The following is a 12,890-nucleotide window of genomic DNA, read 5'->3' on the forward strand; positions in this document are numbered from 1 at the left end:
TCCAAGTGAAAAGGTTCTAGCAGAAGATATGCCTCACAAAGACTTCAAGCAACTCTTTTGTGTCCTCACAATAGACAGGACAACAGCCCACAACAACATCCTACTCAAAACTGGTCACCTCCAAAATTATAGAAAACACACAATACACACCAATACACACCACAGACAATAGACACCAAAGAAGCCTTTCAGGATGGCAAAGAAAAAAAAGACACTTAAAACTGTAAAAATTGCTTGCAGCGGTTCCCTATTTGCATGGAAGGTTGACTAATGCAATTTCCCAACGATCTAATCCTAATTGTTTCTCTTACCACCCTTTTAACATCGTTGCTTTCCTTAACAACTACATCCGTTCCAGACCAATCCGTTCTGCAGTTTCTACACTCCTCCAGATGCTTAGCCAACTCCGAATTTGCTGCATTATTTTTAACATTCCTTTTGTGTTCTGTTAAACGATCGTTCAAACACCGAGGGGTTTGGCCTATATACTTAAAACCACACGCCAAAGGAACCTCATACACCACGCCTACGCTACACGGCACCGACTTTTCCCTATGCGCCTTCTGACAGCCCCTCTGAACCGTTTCAAAAGATGTACATCTATCTAACCTAAAATCCGTGCTGAATACGACATCCACGCCATATTTTTTTGCACATGCTCTAAGATTGTGGGACACCTCGTGAAAATACGGAACCACAGCGTACCTATTCCTGATTTCTTACGTCTTCCCCTTTTTCTCCCTGCACTGTAGGGCAATCTGCCTTTTGATCTACTCTTCCCCATATCCTGCCATTACCAGTCTTTCCCACTCGTTTTTTAGTGCCTCCGGTCCGAAATGCATGCATGATGTCACCAAAGCATTACTAATCAAAGATCTGACTACCCCGGCTTTTACATTTTTCGAGTGACAGCTACTCTTTGACAGAACCGGTTTTGGGTTTCCCTTCCCATACTCCCAACAAAGACCTCGTTCCAAAGGTGAACGCAGGTCGAGAAATTGCAGGACCTCGCCCCTTGGCCTCTCTAACGTGAATCTCAACTCTGGCGCCGCTGACCTTACTAATTGTTCTAAAACCTGGTTCAATCCTTCCTGAACAGAGCAAACTAAAATATCATCCACAAATCTTCTCACAAAACACTTTCGAGACAACTCTTTTACCTTGTCACACACTTGCTGGTCCACTGTGTTTAAGTAAATTTCCGCTAACAAAGGCGCTACAGACGGACCTATACAGACTCCCTCTTTTTGCACAAAATTGCGACCTTCGTATTCCAATACCGTTGACCTTAAATAAAGGTCTAGCACCGAAAGAAAACTATCCACCGCTATTCCTGTTCCTGATTGAAACTTAATAAGGTTCCCTTCCAAGGCAATCCTCACTCTATTCATTAGTCTGCTTTTCTCTAAAGAGTAATATAGCTCCTTGATGTCCATGGAGAATACCGCGCACTTCCTTCAGTGAAACTTTTCCATTACTTCAATCAACTCACTAGAGTTCTTTAAGGCAATTGACTTCTCCAAATTAGCTAACTTCAAACCCCGCTGTAAGAAGCATGAGACCACCTTCTGCCACGTCCCATTCTCGTTAACAACGGTACGTAGGGGCATTTCAATCTTATGATCCTTCAAAAAGAATTTAAGGTCGAGCGTTGAACGCAACAGTTTCAAAACGCTTTTCGCTACCTCTTCCATGCTTTCCTCCAGAAAAACCTTGCAAATGCTCTTCCTCAGCTTCCCGATATTACCCTTCCATTCATTAAACAATGACCCCAACGCTTCCTCCGACTTCTTCTGAAAGGCCTGTACAGGCAAAACTGCAAACCTTCCTGTTTTATCTGTCTGCAACAGTTTTAACTAACTCCTTTCTAACTCTTGTTTCACCGCTCTGACGTCCTTGAAATTCCTCCTATCGATGGGATACGCGTTTCCCATCAATTTTTCCATGCGCCCTACCGCATCTTCGACAAACGCAAGTTTCTCCTCACTATCCACAACCCTGGCGATTGACTGTATGTCAAAAAACACGTCGATTCTAGACGGCTTAACGTTTACACAGTACTTCGGACCTCTACCTAAGAGCTCCTCCAATTTCTTTGACACCACTACATTTTCCGGGTTAATTATACAATGCTGTTTTTTACAATTTCCTGTCCCCTGTACACACTTATTTACCTCTGCACCCCGAGAATTCCGCAACTTGAAACTGTCCAAAACATGCCTTCTTTTGACATACCACGCACGGTCGAAATGTGTCCTCATAACGGCGCTCCAAAGATGGTAGTCTCCATGCCTCCTGAAGTTCTTTCCGAGAAGAAGATTCCAGAGTCTGTCACAGGCGCTGCGGATGTCTTGAACCCGTTGACCTGTTCCAGACCTGTATAGCTTTGATGTCCTTCCTCTTGTCCTTCCACGGTATCCCGGAGGCGGCCAGTTGTTTGAAGAATAGCGGGTCCACATACTTTTCCCGCAGACACATCCCGAAGAACGCAACGTCGGCTTCCAACTCCGCCATCCGACGTCCCATCTTGTCCAGTGCCACGTACGCTTGGCTAATTAGTAAGGCCGGCGACGACGAAAACATTGGTTCGAAAGAACCGGTAAAAGAAAATGGTAAAAAGCCTGCTTCAGGTACGATTAACGAGAAAAGAGTCAAAGTACAGGCTAGCTGGTGGAAGTCAACCATTTCGTCGTTTACCCTGAGACTGGGTTTTTTTTTTTGAAGAGCAGAAGTAACAGAAAAAACAGACAGGTCTCAAACTCAGCTACAAGTTTATTTCAACAACTTCCTCTTATATAGCTCGTTCTCGTCGTCATCAACCAATCACATACGACTTGTCCTCTGCACCGTGACTTTACAGGTTCCACCTTATCACAAAAGAAGCGGACACTCCCAACGTTTTCAAGTGAAAAGGTTCTAGCAGAAGATATGCCTCACAAAGACTTCAAGCAACTCTTTTGTGTCCTCACAATAAACAGGACAACAACCCACAACAACGTCCTACTCAAAACTGGTCACCTCCAAAATTATAGAAAACAGACAATACACACCAATACACACCACAGACAATAGACACCAAAGAAGCCTTTCAGGATGACAAAAAAAAGACACTTGAAACTGTAAAAATTGCTTGCAGCGGTTCCCTATTTGCATGGAAGGTTGACTAATGCAATTTCCCAACGATCTAATCCTAATTGTTTCTCTTACCACCCTTTTAACATCGTTGCTTTCCTTAACAACTACATCCGTTCCAGACCAATCCATTGTGCAGTTTCTACACTCCTCCAGATGCTTAGCCAACTCCGAATTTGCTGCATTATTTTTAACATTCCTTTTGTGTTCTGTTAAACGATCGTTCAAACACCGAGTGGTTTGGTCTACATACTTAAAACCACACGCCGAAGGAACCTCATGCACCACGCCTACGCTACACGGCACCGACTTTTCCCTATGAGCCTTCTGACAGCCCCTCTGAACCGTTTCAAAAGGTGTCAATCTATCTAACCTAAAATCCGTGCTGAGTACGACATCCACGCCATATTTTTTTCACATGCTCTAAGATTGTGGGACACCTCGTGAAAATACGGAACCACAGCGTACCTATTCTTGATTTCTTGCGTCTTCCCCTTTTTCTCCCTGCACTGTAGGGCAAATGGTTGAATTGGAGGAGTTCTTGGGTAGACGTCCGCAGTACTGTGTAAACGTTAAGCCGTCTAGAATCGACGTGTTTTCTGACATACAGTCAATCGCCAGGGTTGTGGATAGTGAAGAGAAACTTGCGTTTGTCGAAGATGCGGTAGGGCGCATGGAAACATTGATGGGAAACGCGTATCCCATCGATAGGAGGAATTTCAAGGATGTGAGAGCGGTGAAACAAGAGTTAGAAAGGAGTTAGTTAAAACTGTTGCAGGCAGATAAAACAGGAAGGTTTGCAGTTTTGCCTGTGCAGGCCTTTCAGAAGAAGTCGGAGGAAGCGTTGGGGTCATTGTTTAATGAATGGAAGGGTAATATCGGGAAGCTGAGGAAGAGCATTTGCAAGGTTTTTCTGGAGGAAAGCATGGAAGAGGTAGCGAAAGCGTTTTGAAACGGTTGCGTTCAACGCTCAACCTTAAATTCTTTTTGAAGGATCATAAGATTGAAATGCCCCTACGTACCGTTGTTAACGAGAATGGGACGTGGCAGAAGGTGGTCTCATGCTTCTTAAAGCGGGGTTTGAAGTTAGCTAATTTAGAGAAGTCAATTGCCTTAAAGAACTCTAGTGAGTTGATTGAAGTAATGGAAAAGTTTCACGGAAGGAAGTGCGCGGTATTCTCCATGGACATCAAGGACCTATATTACTCTTTAGAGAAAAGCAGACTAATGAATAGGGTGAGGATTGCCTTGGAAGGGAACCTTACTAAGTTTCAATCAGGAACAGGAATAGCGGTGGATAGTTTTCTTTCGGTGCTAGACCTTTATTTAAAGTCAACGGTATTGGAATACGAAGGTCGCAATTTTGTGCAAAAAGAGGGAGTCTGTATAGGTTCGTCTGTAGCGCCTTTGTTAGCGGATATTTACTTAAAAACGGTGGACCAGCAAGTGTATGGCAAGGTAGAAGAGTTGTCTCCAAAATGCTTTGTCAGAAGATTTGTGGATGATATTTTAGTTTGCTCTGTTCAGGAAGGATTGGACCAAGTTTTAGAACAAGTAGTAACATCAGCGGCGCCAGAGTTGACATTCACGTTAGAGAGGCCAAGGGGCGAGGTCCTGCAATTCCTCGACCTGCGTTTACATTTGGAACGAGGTCTTTGTTGGGAGTATGGGAAGGGAAACCCAAAACCGGTTCTGTCAAAGAGTAGGGGTCACTCGAAAAATGTAAAAGCCGGGGTAGTCAGATCTTTGATTAGTAATGCTTTGGTGAGATCATGCATGCATTTCGGACCGGAGGCACTAAAAACCCAGTGAGAAAGACTGGTAATGGCAGGATATGGGGAAGAGTACATCAAAAGGCAGATTGCCCTACAGTGTAGGGAGAAAAAGGGGAAGACGCAAGAAATCAGGAATAAGTACGCTGTGGTTCCGTATTTTCACGAGGTGTACCACAATCTTAGAGCATGTGCAAAAAAATATGGCTTGGATGTCGTATTCAGCACGGATTTTAGGTTAGATAGATTGACACCTTTTGAAACGGTTCAGAGGGGCTGTCAGAAGGCTCATAGGGAAAAGTCGGTGCCGTGTAGCGGAGGCGTGGTGTATGAGGTTCCTTTGGCGTGTGGTTTTAAGTATGTAGGCCAAACCTCTCGGTGTTTGAACGATCGTTTAACAGAACACAAAAGGAATGTTAAAAATGATGCAGCAAATTCGGAGTTGGCTAAGCATCTGGAGGAGTGTAGAAACTGCACGATGGTTTGGTCTGGAACGGATGTAGTTGTTAAGGAAAGCAACGATGTTAAAAGGGTGGTAAGAGAAACAATTATAATTAGATCGTTGGGAAATTGCATTAGTCAACCTTCCATGCAAATAGGAAACCGCTGCAAGCAATTTTTACAGTTTTAAGTGTCTTTTTTTTTGGGGTCATCCTGAAAGGCTTCTTTGGTGTCTATTGTCTGTGGTGTGTATTGGTGTGTATTGTCTGTTTTCTATAATTTTGGAGGTGACCAGTTTTGAGTAGGATGTTGTGGGTTGTTGTCCTGTTTATTGTGAGGACACAAAAGAGTTGCTTGAAGTCTTTGTGAGGCATATCTTTTGCTAGAACCTTTTCACTTGGAAACGTTGGGAGTGTCCGCTTCTTTTGTGATAAAGTGGAACCTGTAAAGTCATGGTGCAGAGAACAAGTCGTATGTGATTGGTTGATGACGACGAGAACGAACTATATAAGAGGAAGTTGTTGAAATAAACTTGTGGCTGAGTTTGAGACCCGTCTGTTTTTTCTGTTACTTCTGCTTTTCAAAAAAAAAAAACCAGTCTCAGGGTAAACGACGAAATGGTTGACTTCCACCAGCTAGCCTCTACTTTGACTTTTTTCTCGTTAAGCCATCGGCGCTGCCGATCTTTGTTTCCGCATTGTGCAGAATCCAAAATTGGTAATTTGCCAGAAAAAGTATCCAACGCTGCACTCTAGCTCCAGCTAATGCGCTTGTATGGCGTTTTGTATCAACGATCATAGTAAGGGGTTGATAATCCGATATTAGGTCGAAGCTTCTTTCATGCAGATATTTGTTGAATTTCCTTACTGCGAAAGCTATAGCGACAGCGCGACAACTAATTTCTCAATCTTCGCATAGTTTCGTTCCGCAGGGGTCATTGATTACGACGTGAACGCAATCGGACGTTTTATTCAGTCAACAACGTGCGACAACATTGCTTTTGAGCCATACGCTGACGTGTTAAAGCCAATTGAATGATTTTATTTTGGTTATATAGTCCTAGGACTATGTTTTAACTAAGTAACCGTTTACAGCGGTTGTAATTTTGCCACACTGGCTTCACCATTTCCGCACCCTGCCCTAGCGCAGCAACTGGTGTAGTAGCTCTAGCACATTCGCAAGGCTGGACAAAAAGTTGTTGCAGACGTTAACAAAGCCCGAAGATGTTTTTAACTGTGTCACATTGCTAGGTTTTTGAGCTTCACGAATCATCTCTATTGTGTACGCTGTGGGATGTTGGCCATGCCTGTCTACTTCGTGCCCTAAGTTCTAAACTCTTTGTTGTAAAAACTTGCCTTTTTTTTAAGTTCACCCGGATACCGTGTCTGCTCAACGCCTGCATCACCTGCTCAGATCGGCAGTAACATTCAGCTTGGTCTTTACCAGCAATCTGCACAACGTCCAAATAACAGGTGCTACCAGTGATGCCTTGCAAAACTTGGTCTATCACATCCTTAAACATTTCGGGTGCGCTGGCCACGCCGTAGGGTAAACGGTGTAACCTAGAAAGAACCATATGCGTATTTACTGTAAGCAGTTATTCTGATTTTTTAACTAATTTAAGCTGCAGGTAGGCCTTTGACTGGTACAAAATGGTAAACACGATTCCTCCGACAAGGGATCCAAAAATGTCCTCCGGCAGTGGCTGCGGGCAATCGTCCACCCTAGATTACAGTGACTATGTAATCTCCAGATATCTTTGCCACTTTTCTGGGCACGATTACTAGTGGCGTTGCCCAGGCACTATGCCTGACCTTGTTTGTGACACCCGCTTCCTTCAGATAGGTTCGCTCTTTTTCAACTTACTCGCGCAGGGCGTATGGAACTCGTCTCACCTTACAAAAGACCGGATTTGCATAATCTTTCATTACAATGCTACCTCTGAACCCTTTGATGGCTCCGTACCCAGGCCCAAACACATGACCGTGCTGCTCTTATAGTCGTTTTTCAGCTTCCACTGTTTTCATGTGCCGGAACTCTTTCACTTCAGCAGCACTTCATGCAGCTTCTGAACGGCCTTATGGAGATTGTAGGAAATCGCGTACCGCCGCCGATTCGCCATTTCCCACGTGGTCCGTCAACAAACCGAGTCCAGCCTGGTTCTTTCACGGGAGCGGGATTCCGCTCCCCGTTTATTCGTACAATAAAATACAACTCTACAAAACACTTAATCTAAACTACAAATACACGCGACATTACACAAATATTTACAAACGCACGTTAAGACCAACGCCAAACACAAAGAAGGCCCTTAGGCCTCGCGTCCCGCGATATCCTAGATCCGGTCGCCACCCACTTGCCTGCCAGTGCCTGCGTCTCGGTCTCGTCCGAAGTTCTTAGAGGCCTCTCGCCCCCTGCCCCACCGAGTATATCCATCGATGGGCGAGGAGGTTTCTCCTCGCCTGCCACGGGGGCGCCTGCAGCGCCCTCCAGTGGCTAGGAGAGAAAGCGGCGCGTCGGGAGCCGAATTCGAGATCCCGATCGACCCCGCGGCAACACGACCATGTGATCATGTCGCGGCCAAGATTGGCCGAATGGTTTGATGGGCGCCCTCGTGAATTCACGGTGCGCCATACTCCCCTCTCCTAAAAATCGAAGTACGCCGGAATTCAGACGTACGGCTAGGCTGCTGGGAACACCGTCGCTTGGTTTGGCCTGGAGACCCCCCCACACGCACACACACACCGCTGGTCCCATGGGTCGTCCTCACTGAGGTCCATCAGTTCGCCCGAGACCTGGGGTGCGCGGCCACCACACACCTCACAGTAGACTGTGTCGACTTTGGCTTGGCGGCGGCCTCCGGGGCAACGGGGTCCTTGAGCAGTGTGCCTGGCCACCATGAGACTGGCCCCTCCACAGAGTGGTGCACCGGAGAGGGACTGTGGTTGCGACCCAGCTGCGACCGCCCCCCCGGAACGATGCGGGGCTGGAAGTCCAGTGTCACTGAGAACTGCACCCCGGCGTCCTGCGTGGCGTCGCGGACGTCCCACAAGGCTCCCCGAGCTGTGGTTCCTGCCGGGGAATACGCTGCCAGAAGACGAGGAGCTCAGCCCAAGCTGGTGTTTGTCCAAACGGCGACTCCTCCTTTCATCCCTCCCAGAGAGGACCATTCGGTGCACACCAAGTTGCGTCTCGAAGCAGCAGCCGCGGGGCGATGACGCACAAGATGGGAAAAGTCCAAGGCGTGCGCCCAGCGAGGGAGCAGTACCCCAACACCAACAGCGACGCCGCACACAAAAAACAAAAAACAAAAAAAAACATTCAAAGCAAAAACAAGAAAAACAAACACTGAGGGTTCCGAGGCACCCTCCCCCCACCCACAAAGAAAAACAATAAAAAGAATGCCGGGAACGCCGATTTCGGATCGCTCCCCCTCTTCTTCCCTTTCCCGGGTTACGGAACGCCGATTTCGGATCGTCCCCCCCTCTTCTTCCCTTTCCCGGGCCACGCACTCTACGAGGTTCCGATCCCATCGGGTTGCCTCCGGCTACGCGTGTTGTAGCTGTGCCGCGGTGGTCCCAGGAACTCCTGAGATCTTTGGCGCCCGCGAATGCCCCTTTGCGGCCGCTTGATCGGCTCATCCCCTTCCCTGGGGAAAAAGGGTTTCAGTTCGCCGATGTGAACTGTCCCGCGGACGAGATCAGAATTCTGGTCCCTCGGCGTGTATGTCAGTCGAGACTTCTTGGAATCGATGACAAAGGGGCCAACCCACTTGGGGGCCAACGCCGCCGAGAAGAACTTACTCGCATCGCTCTGCACGTGACTTCGCCGCAGAACGGTGTCGCCCACCTCGAACTGCGCATCGCGGTGCGCTTTGTCATAGGTGTTCTTCTGCTCCGTCCACGCGCGAGCCCTGTTTCCGCGGGCGGCGTCCAGCGCCCGCGACAGTCGCTCTCTTGTGCGCGTCGCGAAATCCTCGTACGAGGGCACCGCTCTGGCCGCGCTCTGTCGCGGGCGAAGAACCGCATCGGTCGGCGTAGAGAGTTCTCTGCCGAAGTTCAAAAGCGCAGGCGTGAACCCAGTGCTGCGGTTGAGGTTGGACCGCAATGCAAACGAAATCGAATCCAAATGCAGATCCCAGTCCCGCTGCTTTCGAGCATACGCCCCGAGCAGCGGCTTGATGTCGCGGTTCCGCCGCTCGGTCACATTTGCTTGGGGATGGTAACACGAAGTCTTACAATGCTTAATCCCGAGGGCCTGGCAGGTTGCCGCGAAGACTTTCGAGCAAAATATCGAGGCGTTGTCACTCACCAGTCTCTCGGGGAACCCGTAGCGACACCAGACCTCGGACAGCCTGCTCAGGACTCCCTTGGCTGTCACCTTCCGCATTGGAAACATCTCGACGAATCCGGTGAAGTGGCAAGTGACTACCAACACATGTTGATAGCCTCCGCTTGACCGCGGCAGGGGTCCCATCAAGTCGCAGGCCGCGATCTCCCATGGCCGCGTACTCACGATGGGCTCGAGCAGGCCGGGTGGTCTGCCCCCCTGGGCTTGCGCTCTTGGCACACTGCGCAGCTACGGATATAACGGCACAGCTGCCCCTTCATGCCCGGCCAGGTAGCGAAACGGCGCAGCTTATGCCACGACTTCGGTGCACTGCCGTGACCGTCCGCATCGTGGTAGTGACGCAGCGCTGCCACTCTGAGATCGCGGGGAATCACGGTCTTGAACGACTCACTTGAATCGCTCTCTTCCGGGAAGTAGCGCAGCAGGACGCCGTCCCCATCGATCAGGTAAGATTCCAGCTCACCTGCTTGGATGTCTGACTCCTGGGCGATGGCACTTGGCCCTCTCGGTGTTCCGGAGTGCCGGAGCGTCTTTTCGGCTGTCTGGTCAGGATCCATCTCTTGCCTGAGCCGGTCGAAGATAGCGCGACAAAACGAATCGCTCTGCTGTGCTTCGTACAGTTCCGTTCGGTTGAACGCCGGTCCCAGTGAGGTAATCGCCTCAGCCAGCTGCGCGACGCCGCCACAGTGGGGAGCGGAGCGCGAGGCGGGATTTCCCGTCTCCTGGGGGATGGCCCCGCCTCCGTAGCCTGCTGCCTCGCGCGGTGGGGGATCCACGGGCGCGCGGGAGAGCGCATCGGCCACCACATTTGTCGTGCCCTTCCGGTACCGAATTCGGTACTCGTACTTCTGCCGTGTCAAGGCCCAGCGCGCCAGTCTTCCGGCGGGTTCCTTGATTCGGGAGAGCCACGCGAGGGCCATATGGTCCGTCTCGATCGTGAATTCCGTCCCCTCGACATAATGATCGAACTTCTTAAGAGCAAAAATGATGGCGAGGCATTCGCGCTCACTCACCGTGTAGTTCCTCTCTGCCGGGTTCAGCGCCCGGCTGGCAAATGCCACCGGGCGGATCTCTCCCCCTGTCTCCTGCAAGAGCACCGCGCCGAGTCCTTGGTCGCTGGCGTCCGTCTGGATCGTGAAGGGCCTATTCAGGTCTGGCAGTTTGAGGGATGCTGTACGCGCCAAGGCCTCGGTCAGCTGGAGGAACGCCTCCTCCTGCGGCGCCTCCCAGCTCCAGGGAGCCGCTTTCCTCAGCAATTGCGTGAGGGGTGCCTGTATGGCTGCGCAGTTCGGGATGTAGGCTCGGTAGTATCCTATCATGCCGAGAAAACGGCGCACTCCCCCGACATCGGTAGGGACTGGGAACTCCAAGATCGCCCGCAACTTGTCCGCGTCGGGGGAAACTTTTCCTCTCTCGATCCGGAAACCCAACAAGCTGATCTCAGAAGCTCCAAATTGGGGTTTAGTCGGGTTTAGTGTGAGGCCGGCGATCCGTAGTTTGCGCAACACGTCCTCAAGGTGACGAAGGTGGTCCTCGAAAGTTTCCGAGTACACAATGATGTCGTCCAGGTACGCGAGCGCGTGCTGCCACTTGGCATCTCCGAGCACCCCGTCGATCAACCGCTGAAATGTCATCGGTGCACTTGTTAATCCGAACGGCATCCGAGTGAACTCGAACAAGCCTCGGTGACACACGAATGCAGTTTTGCTTTCGTCGCCCGGGCTCATCTCCACTTGGAGGTAGCCTTTGCTTGCGTCGAGGGTAGTGAAATACTTCGCCTTCCCCAGATTCGAGATGATTTCTTCGATGCTCGGAAATAGATACGCATCTTTTACGGTCACCGCGTTCAAGCGCCGATAATCGACGCAGAGTCTCGATGTTCCGTTCTTCTTGGGCACCAAAACCACCGGGAATCCCCAGGGTCCTGATGACCGGCGAATGATTCCCGACTTCAGGAGCTCATCGACTGCGGCATCTATCGCGTTTCGCTTCGCCAGGCTCACAGGACGCGGATTGGACTTCCAAGGGCGTGCGTCCCCAGTTTCAATGCGATGTTGCACCTGCTTAGTGCAGCCCGGCTGTTCGGTGAACATTTCGTCAAAGTTGTGCAGCAAAGCCGCCAACCTCTCTCGCTCTGGTCGGGACAGTCCATTGGCGTTGGCCAACGGGTGGCCCATTTCGTCGCAGTGCTCGGCGGAGCTCGGAGTTGGGTGACTCATGGGCATGGCGTCGTCGCGGTCGGTTCTTTCCTGTTCTGTCGCTTTTCCGAGCGCTGCCGCCATGGCCCCCGTGGAGCGCTCTCGGAAACTTGAAAGGGGCGCATGTGCCCCCTCTCGGTACCCGCCACTTGCCACGTCAATGATGATGCCAGTGTGGGCCAGGAAATCCCGTCCCAGAATGATGGGCACTGTCAGCCCGGCCAAATGGACGAACCGCTGTCTCTGCGCGCGTTGATTCCAACGTACCACGAGACGCACTGCGCCCCTCGAAGTCGTCGACCCACAAGCCAACTGGAAAGTGGTCTCCCCATGCCTCACCCGAACGGACTTCTGTTGGAGATGCCTGAGGACCTCGTCCCCAATTAGCGACGCACTAGCCCCGCTATCCAGAAGAGCTGCGATCTCCTTTCCCGCCACCGTCAGGGAAATAAATGGGGCCGCGGTGCTTGTCGCTGCTCCGACTCGATACGCCGTCGGCACGCACACGGCCGAAGGGGTGTCGGGGACCCGCTCGTTGGTCGGTTTCGCCGCCGATAACTTTATCGGCGGCCTCCTCCGTTTCCCGGAATCTCCCTTGTGCAGTCGCGCCTATAGTGCCCGATTTCGTGGCACCGAAAGCAGCGGCCTCGCCAACCTGGGATAGGATTCTCCCCAGTGGGACGTCCGATGCGCTCACCCCTTTGTGGCAGCGGGTCGGCAGCAGCCTGCTCCTGGGCTGCGGCGATCCGTGGTGCGCCGGTCGGACGGAATTCCGTCGCGTGGACGGCCGCGCTCCCTCTTCGGCGCGATCCTGGCTCCAAAGCGTCATCCGTGAGCTCCCAGGGATTCCCGCTCGGCTCCCCGCTGGCCTCCGCCATTGCGGCCTCCCCCCGTCGATACCCACGTGGCACCGGCCCCTGCCACGCGCATCGGGGTTCGAGCGTGTCAATTGGTGCCGGGGGAAGGTGGTACCTGCGCTCCGCCAGTATGTCGGCCT

At 51.0% G+C, this 12,890-nt stretch overlaps 1 pseudogene; it reads right to left on the reverse strand.

The window, feature by feature from the left end:
- Nucleotides 1–850: 850 nt before the first annotated feature.
- LOC120842104 lies at nt 851–2,261 on the reverse strand (annotated as a pseudogene).
- Nucleotides 2,262–12,890: the final 10,629 nt, after the last annotated feature.

The sequence above is a fragment of the Ixodes scapularis genome, unplaced genomic scaffold (genome assembly GCF_016920785.2).
Source record: "Ixodes scapularis isolate PalLabHiFi unplaced genomic scaffold, ASM1692078v2 ptg000925l_1__unscaffolded, whole genome shotgun sequence".
Lineage (NCBI taxonomy): Eukaryota > Metazoa > Arthropoda > Arachnida > Ixodida > Ixodidae > Ixodes > Ixodes scapularis.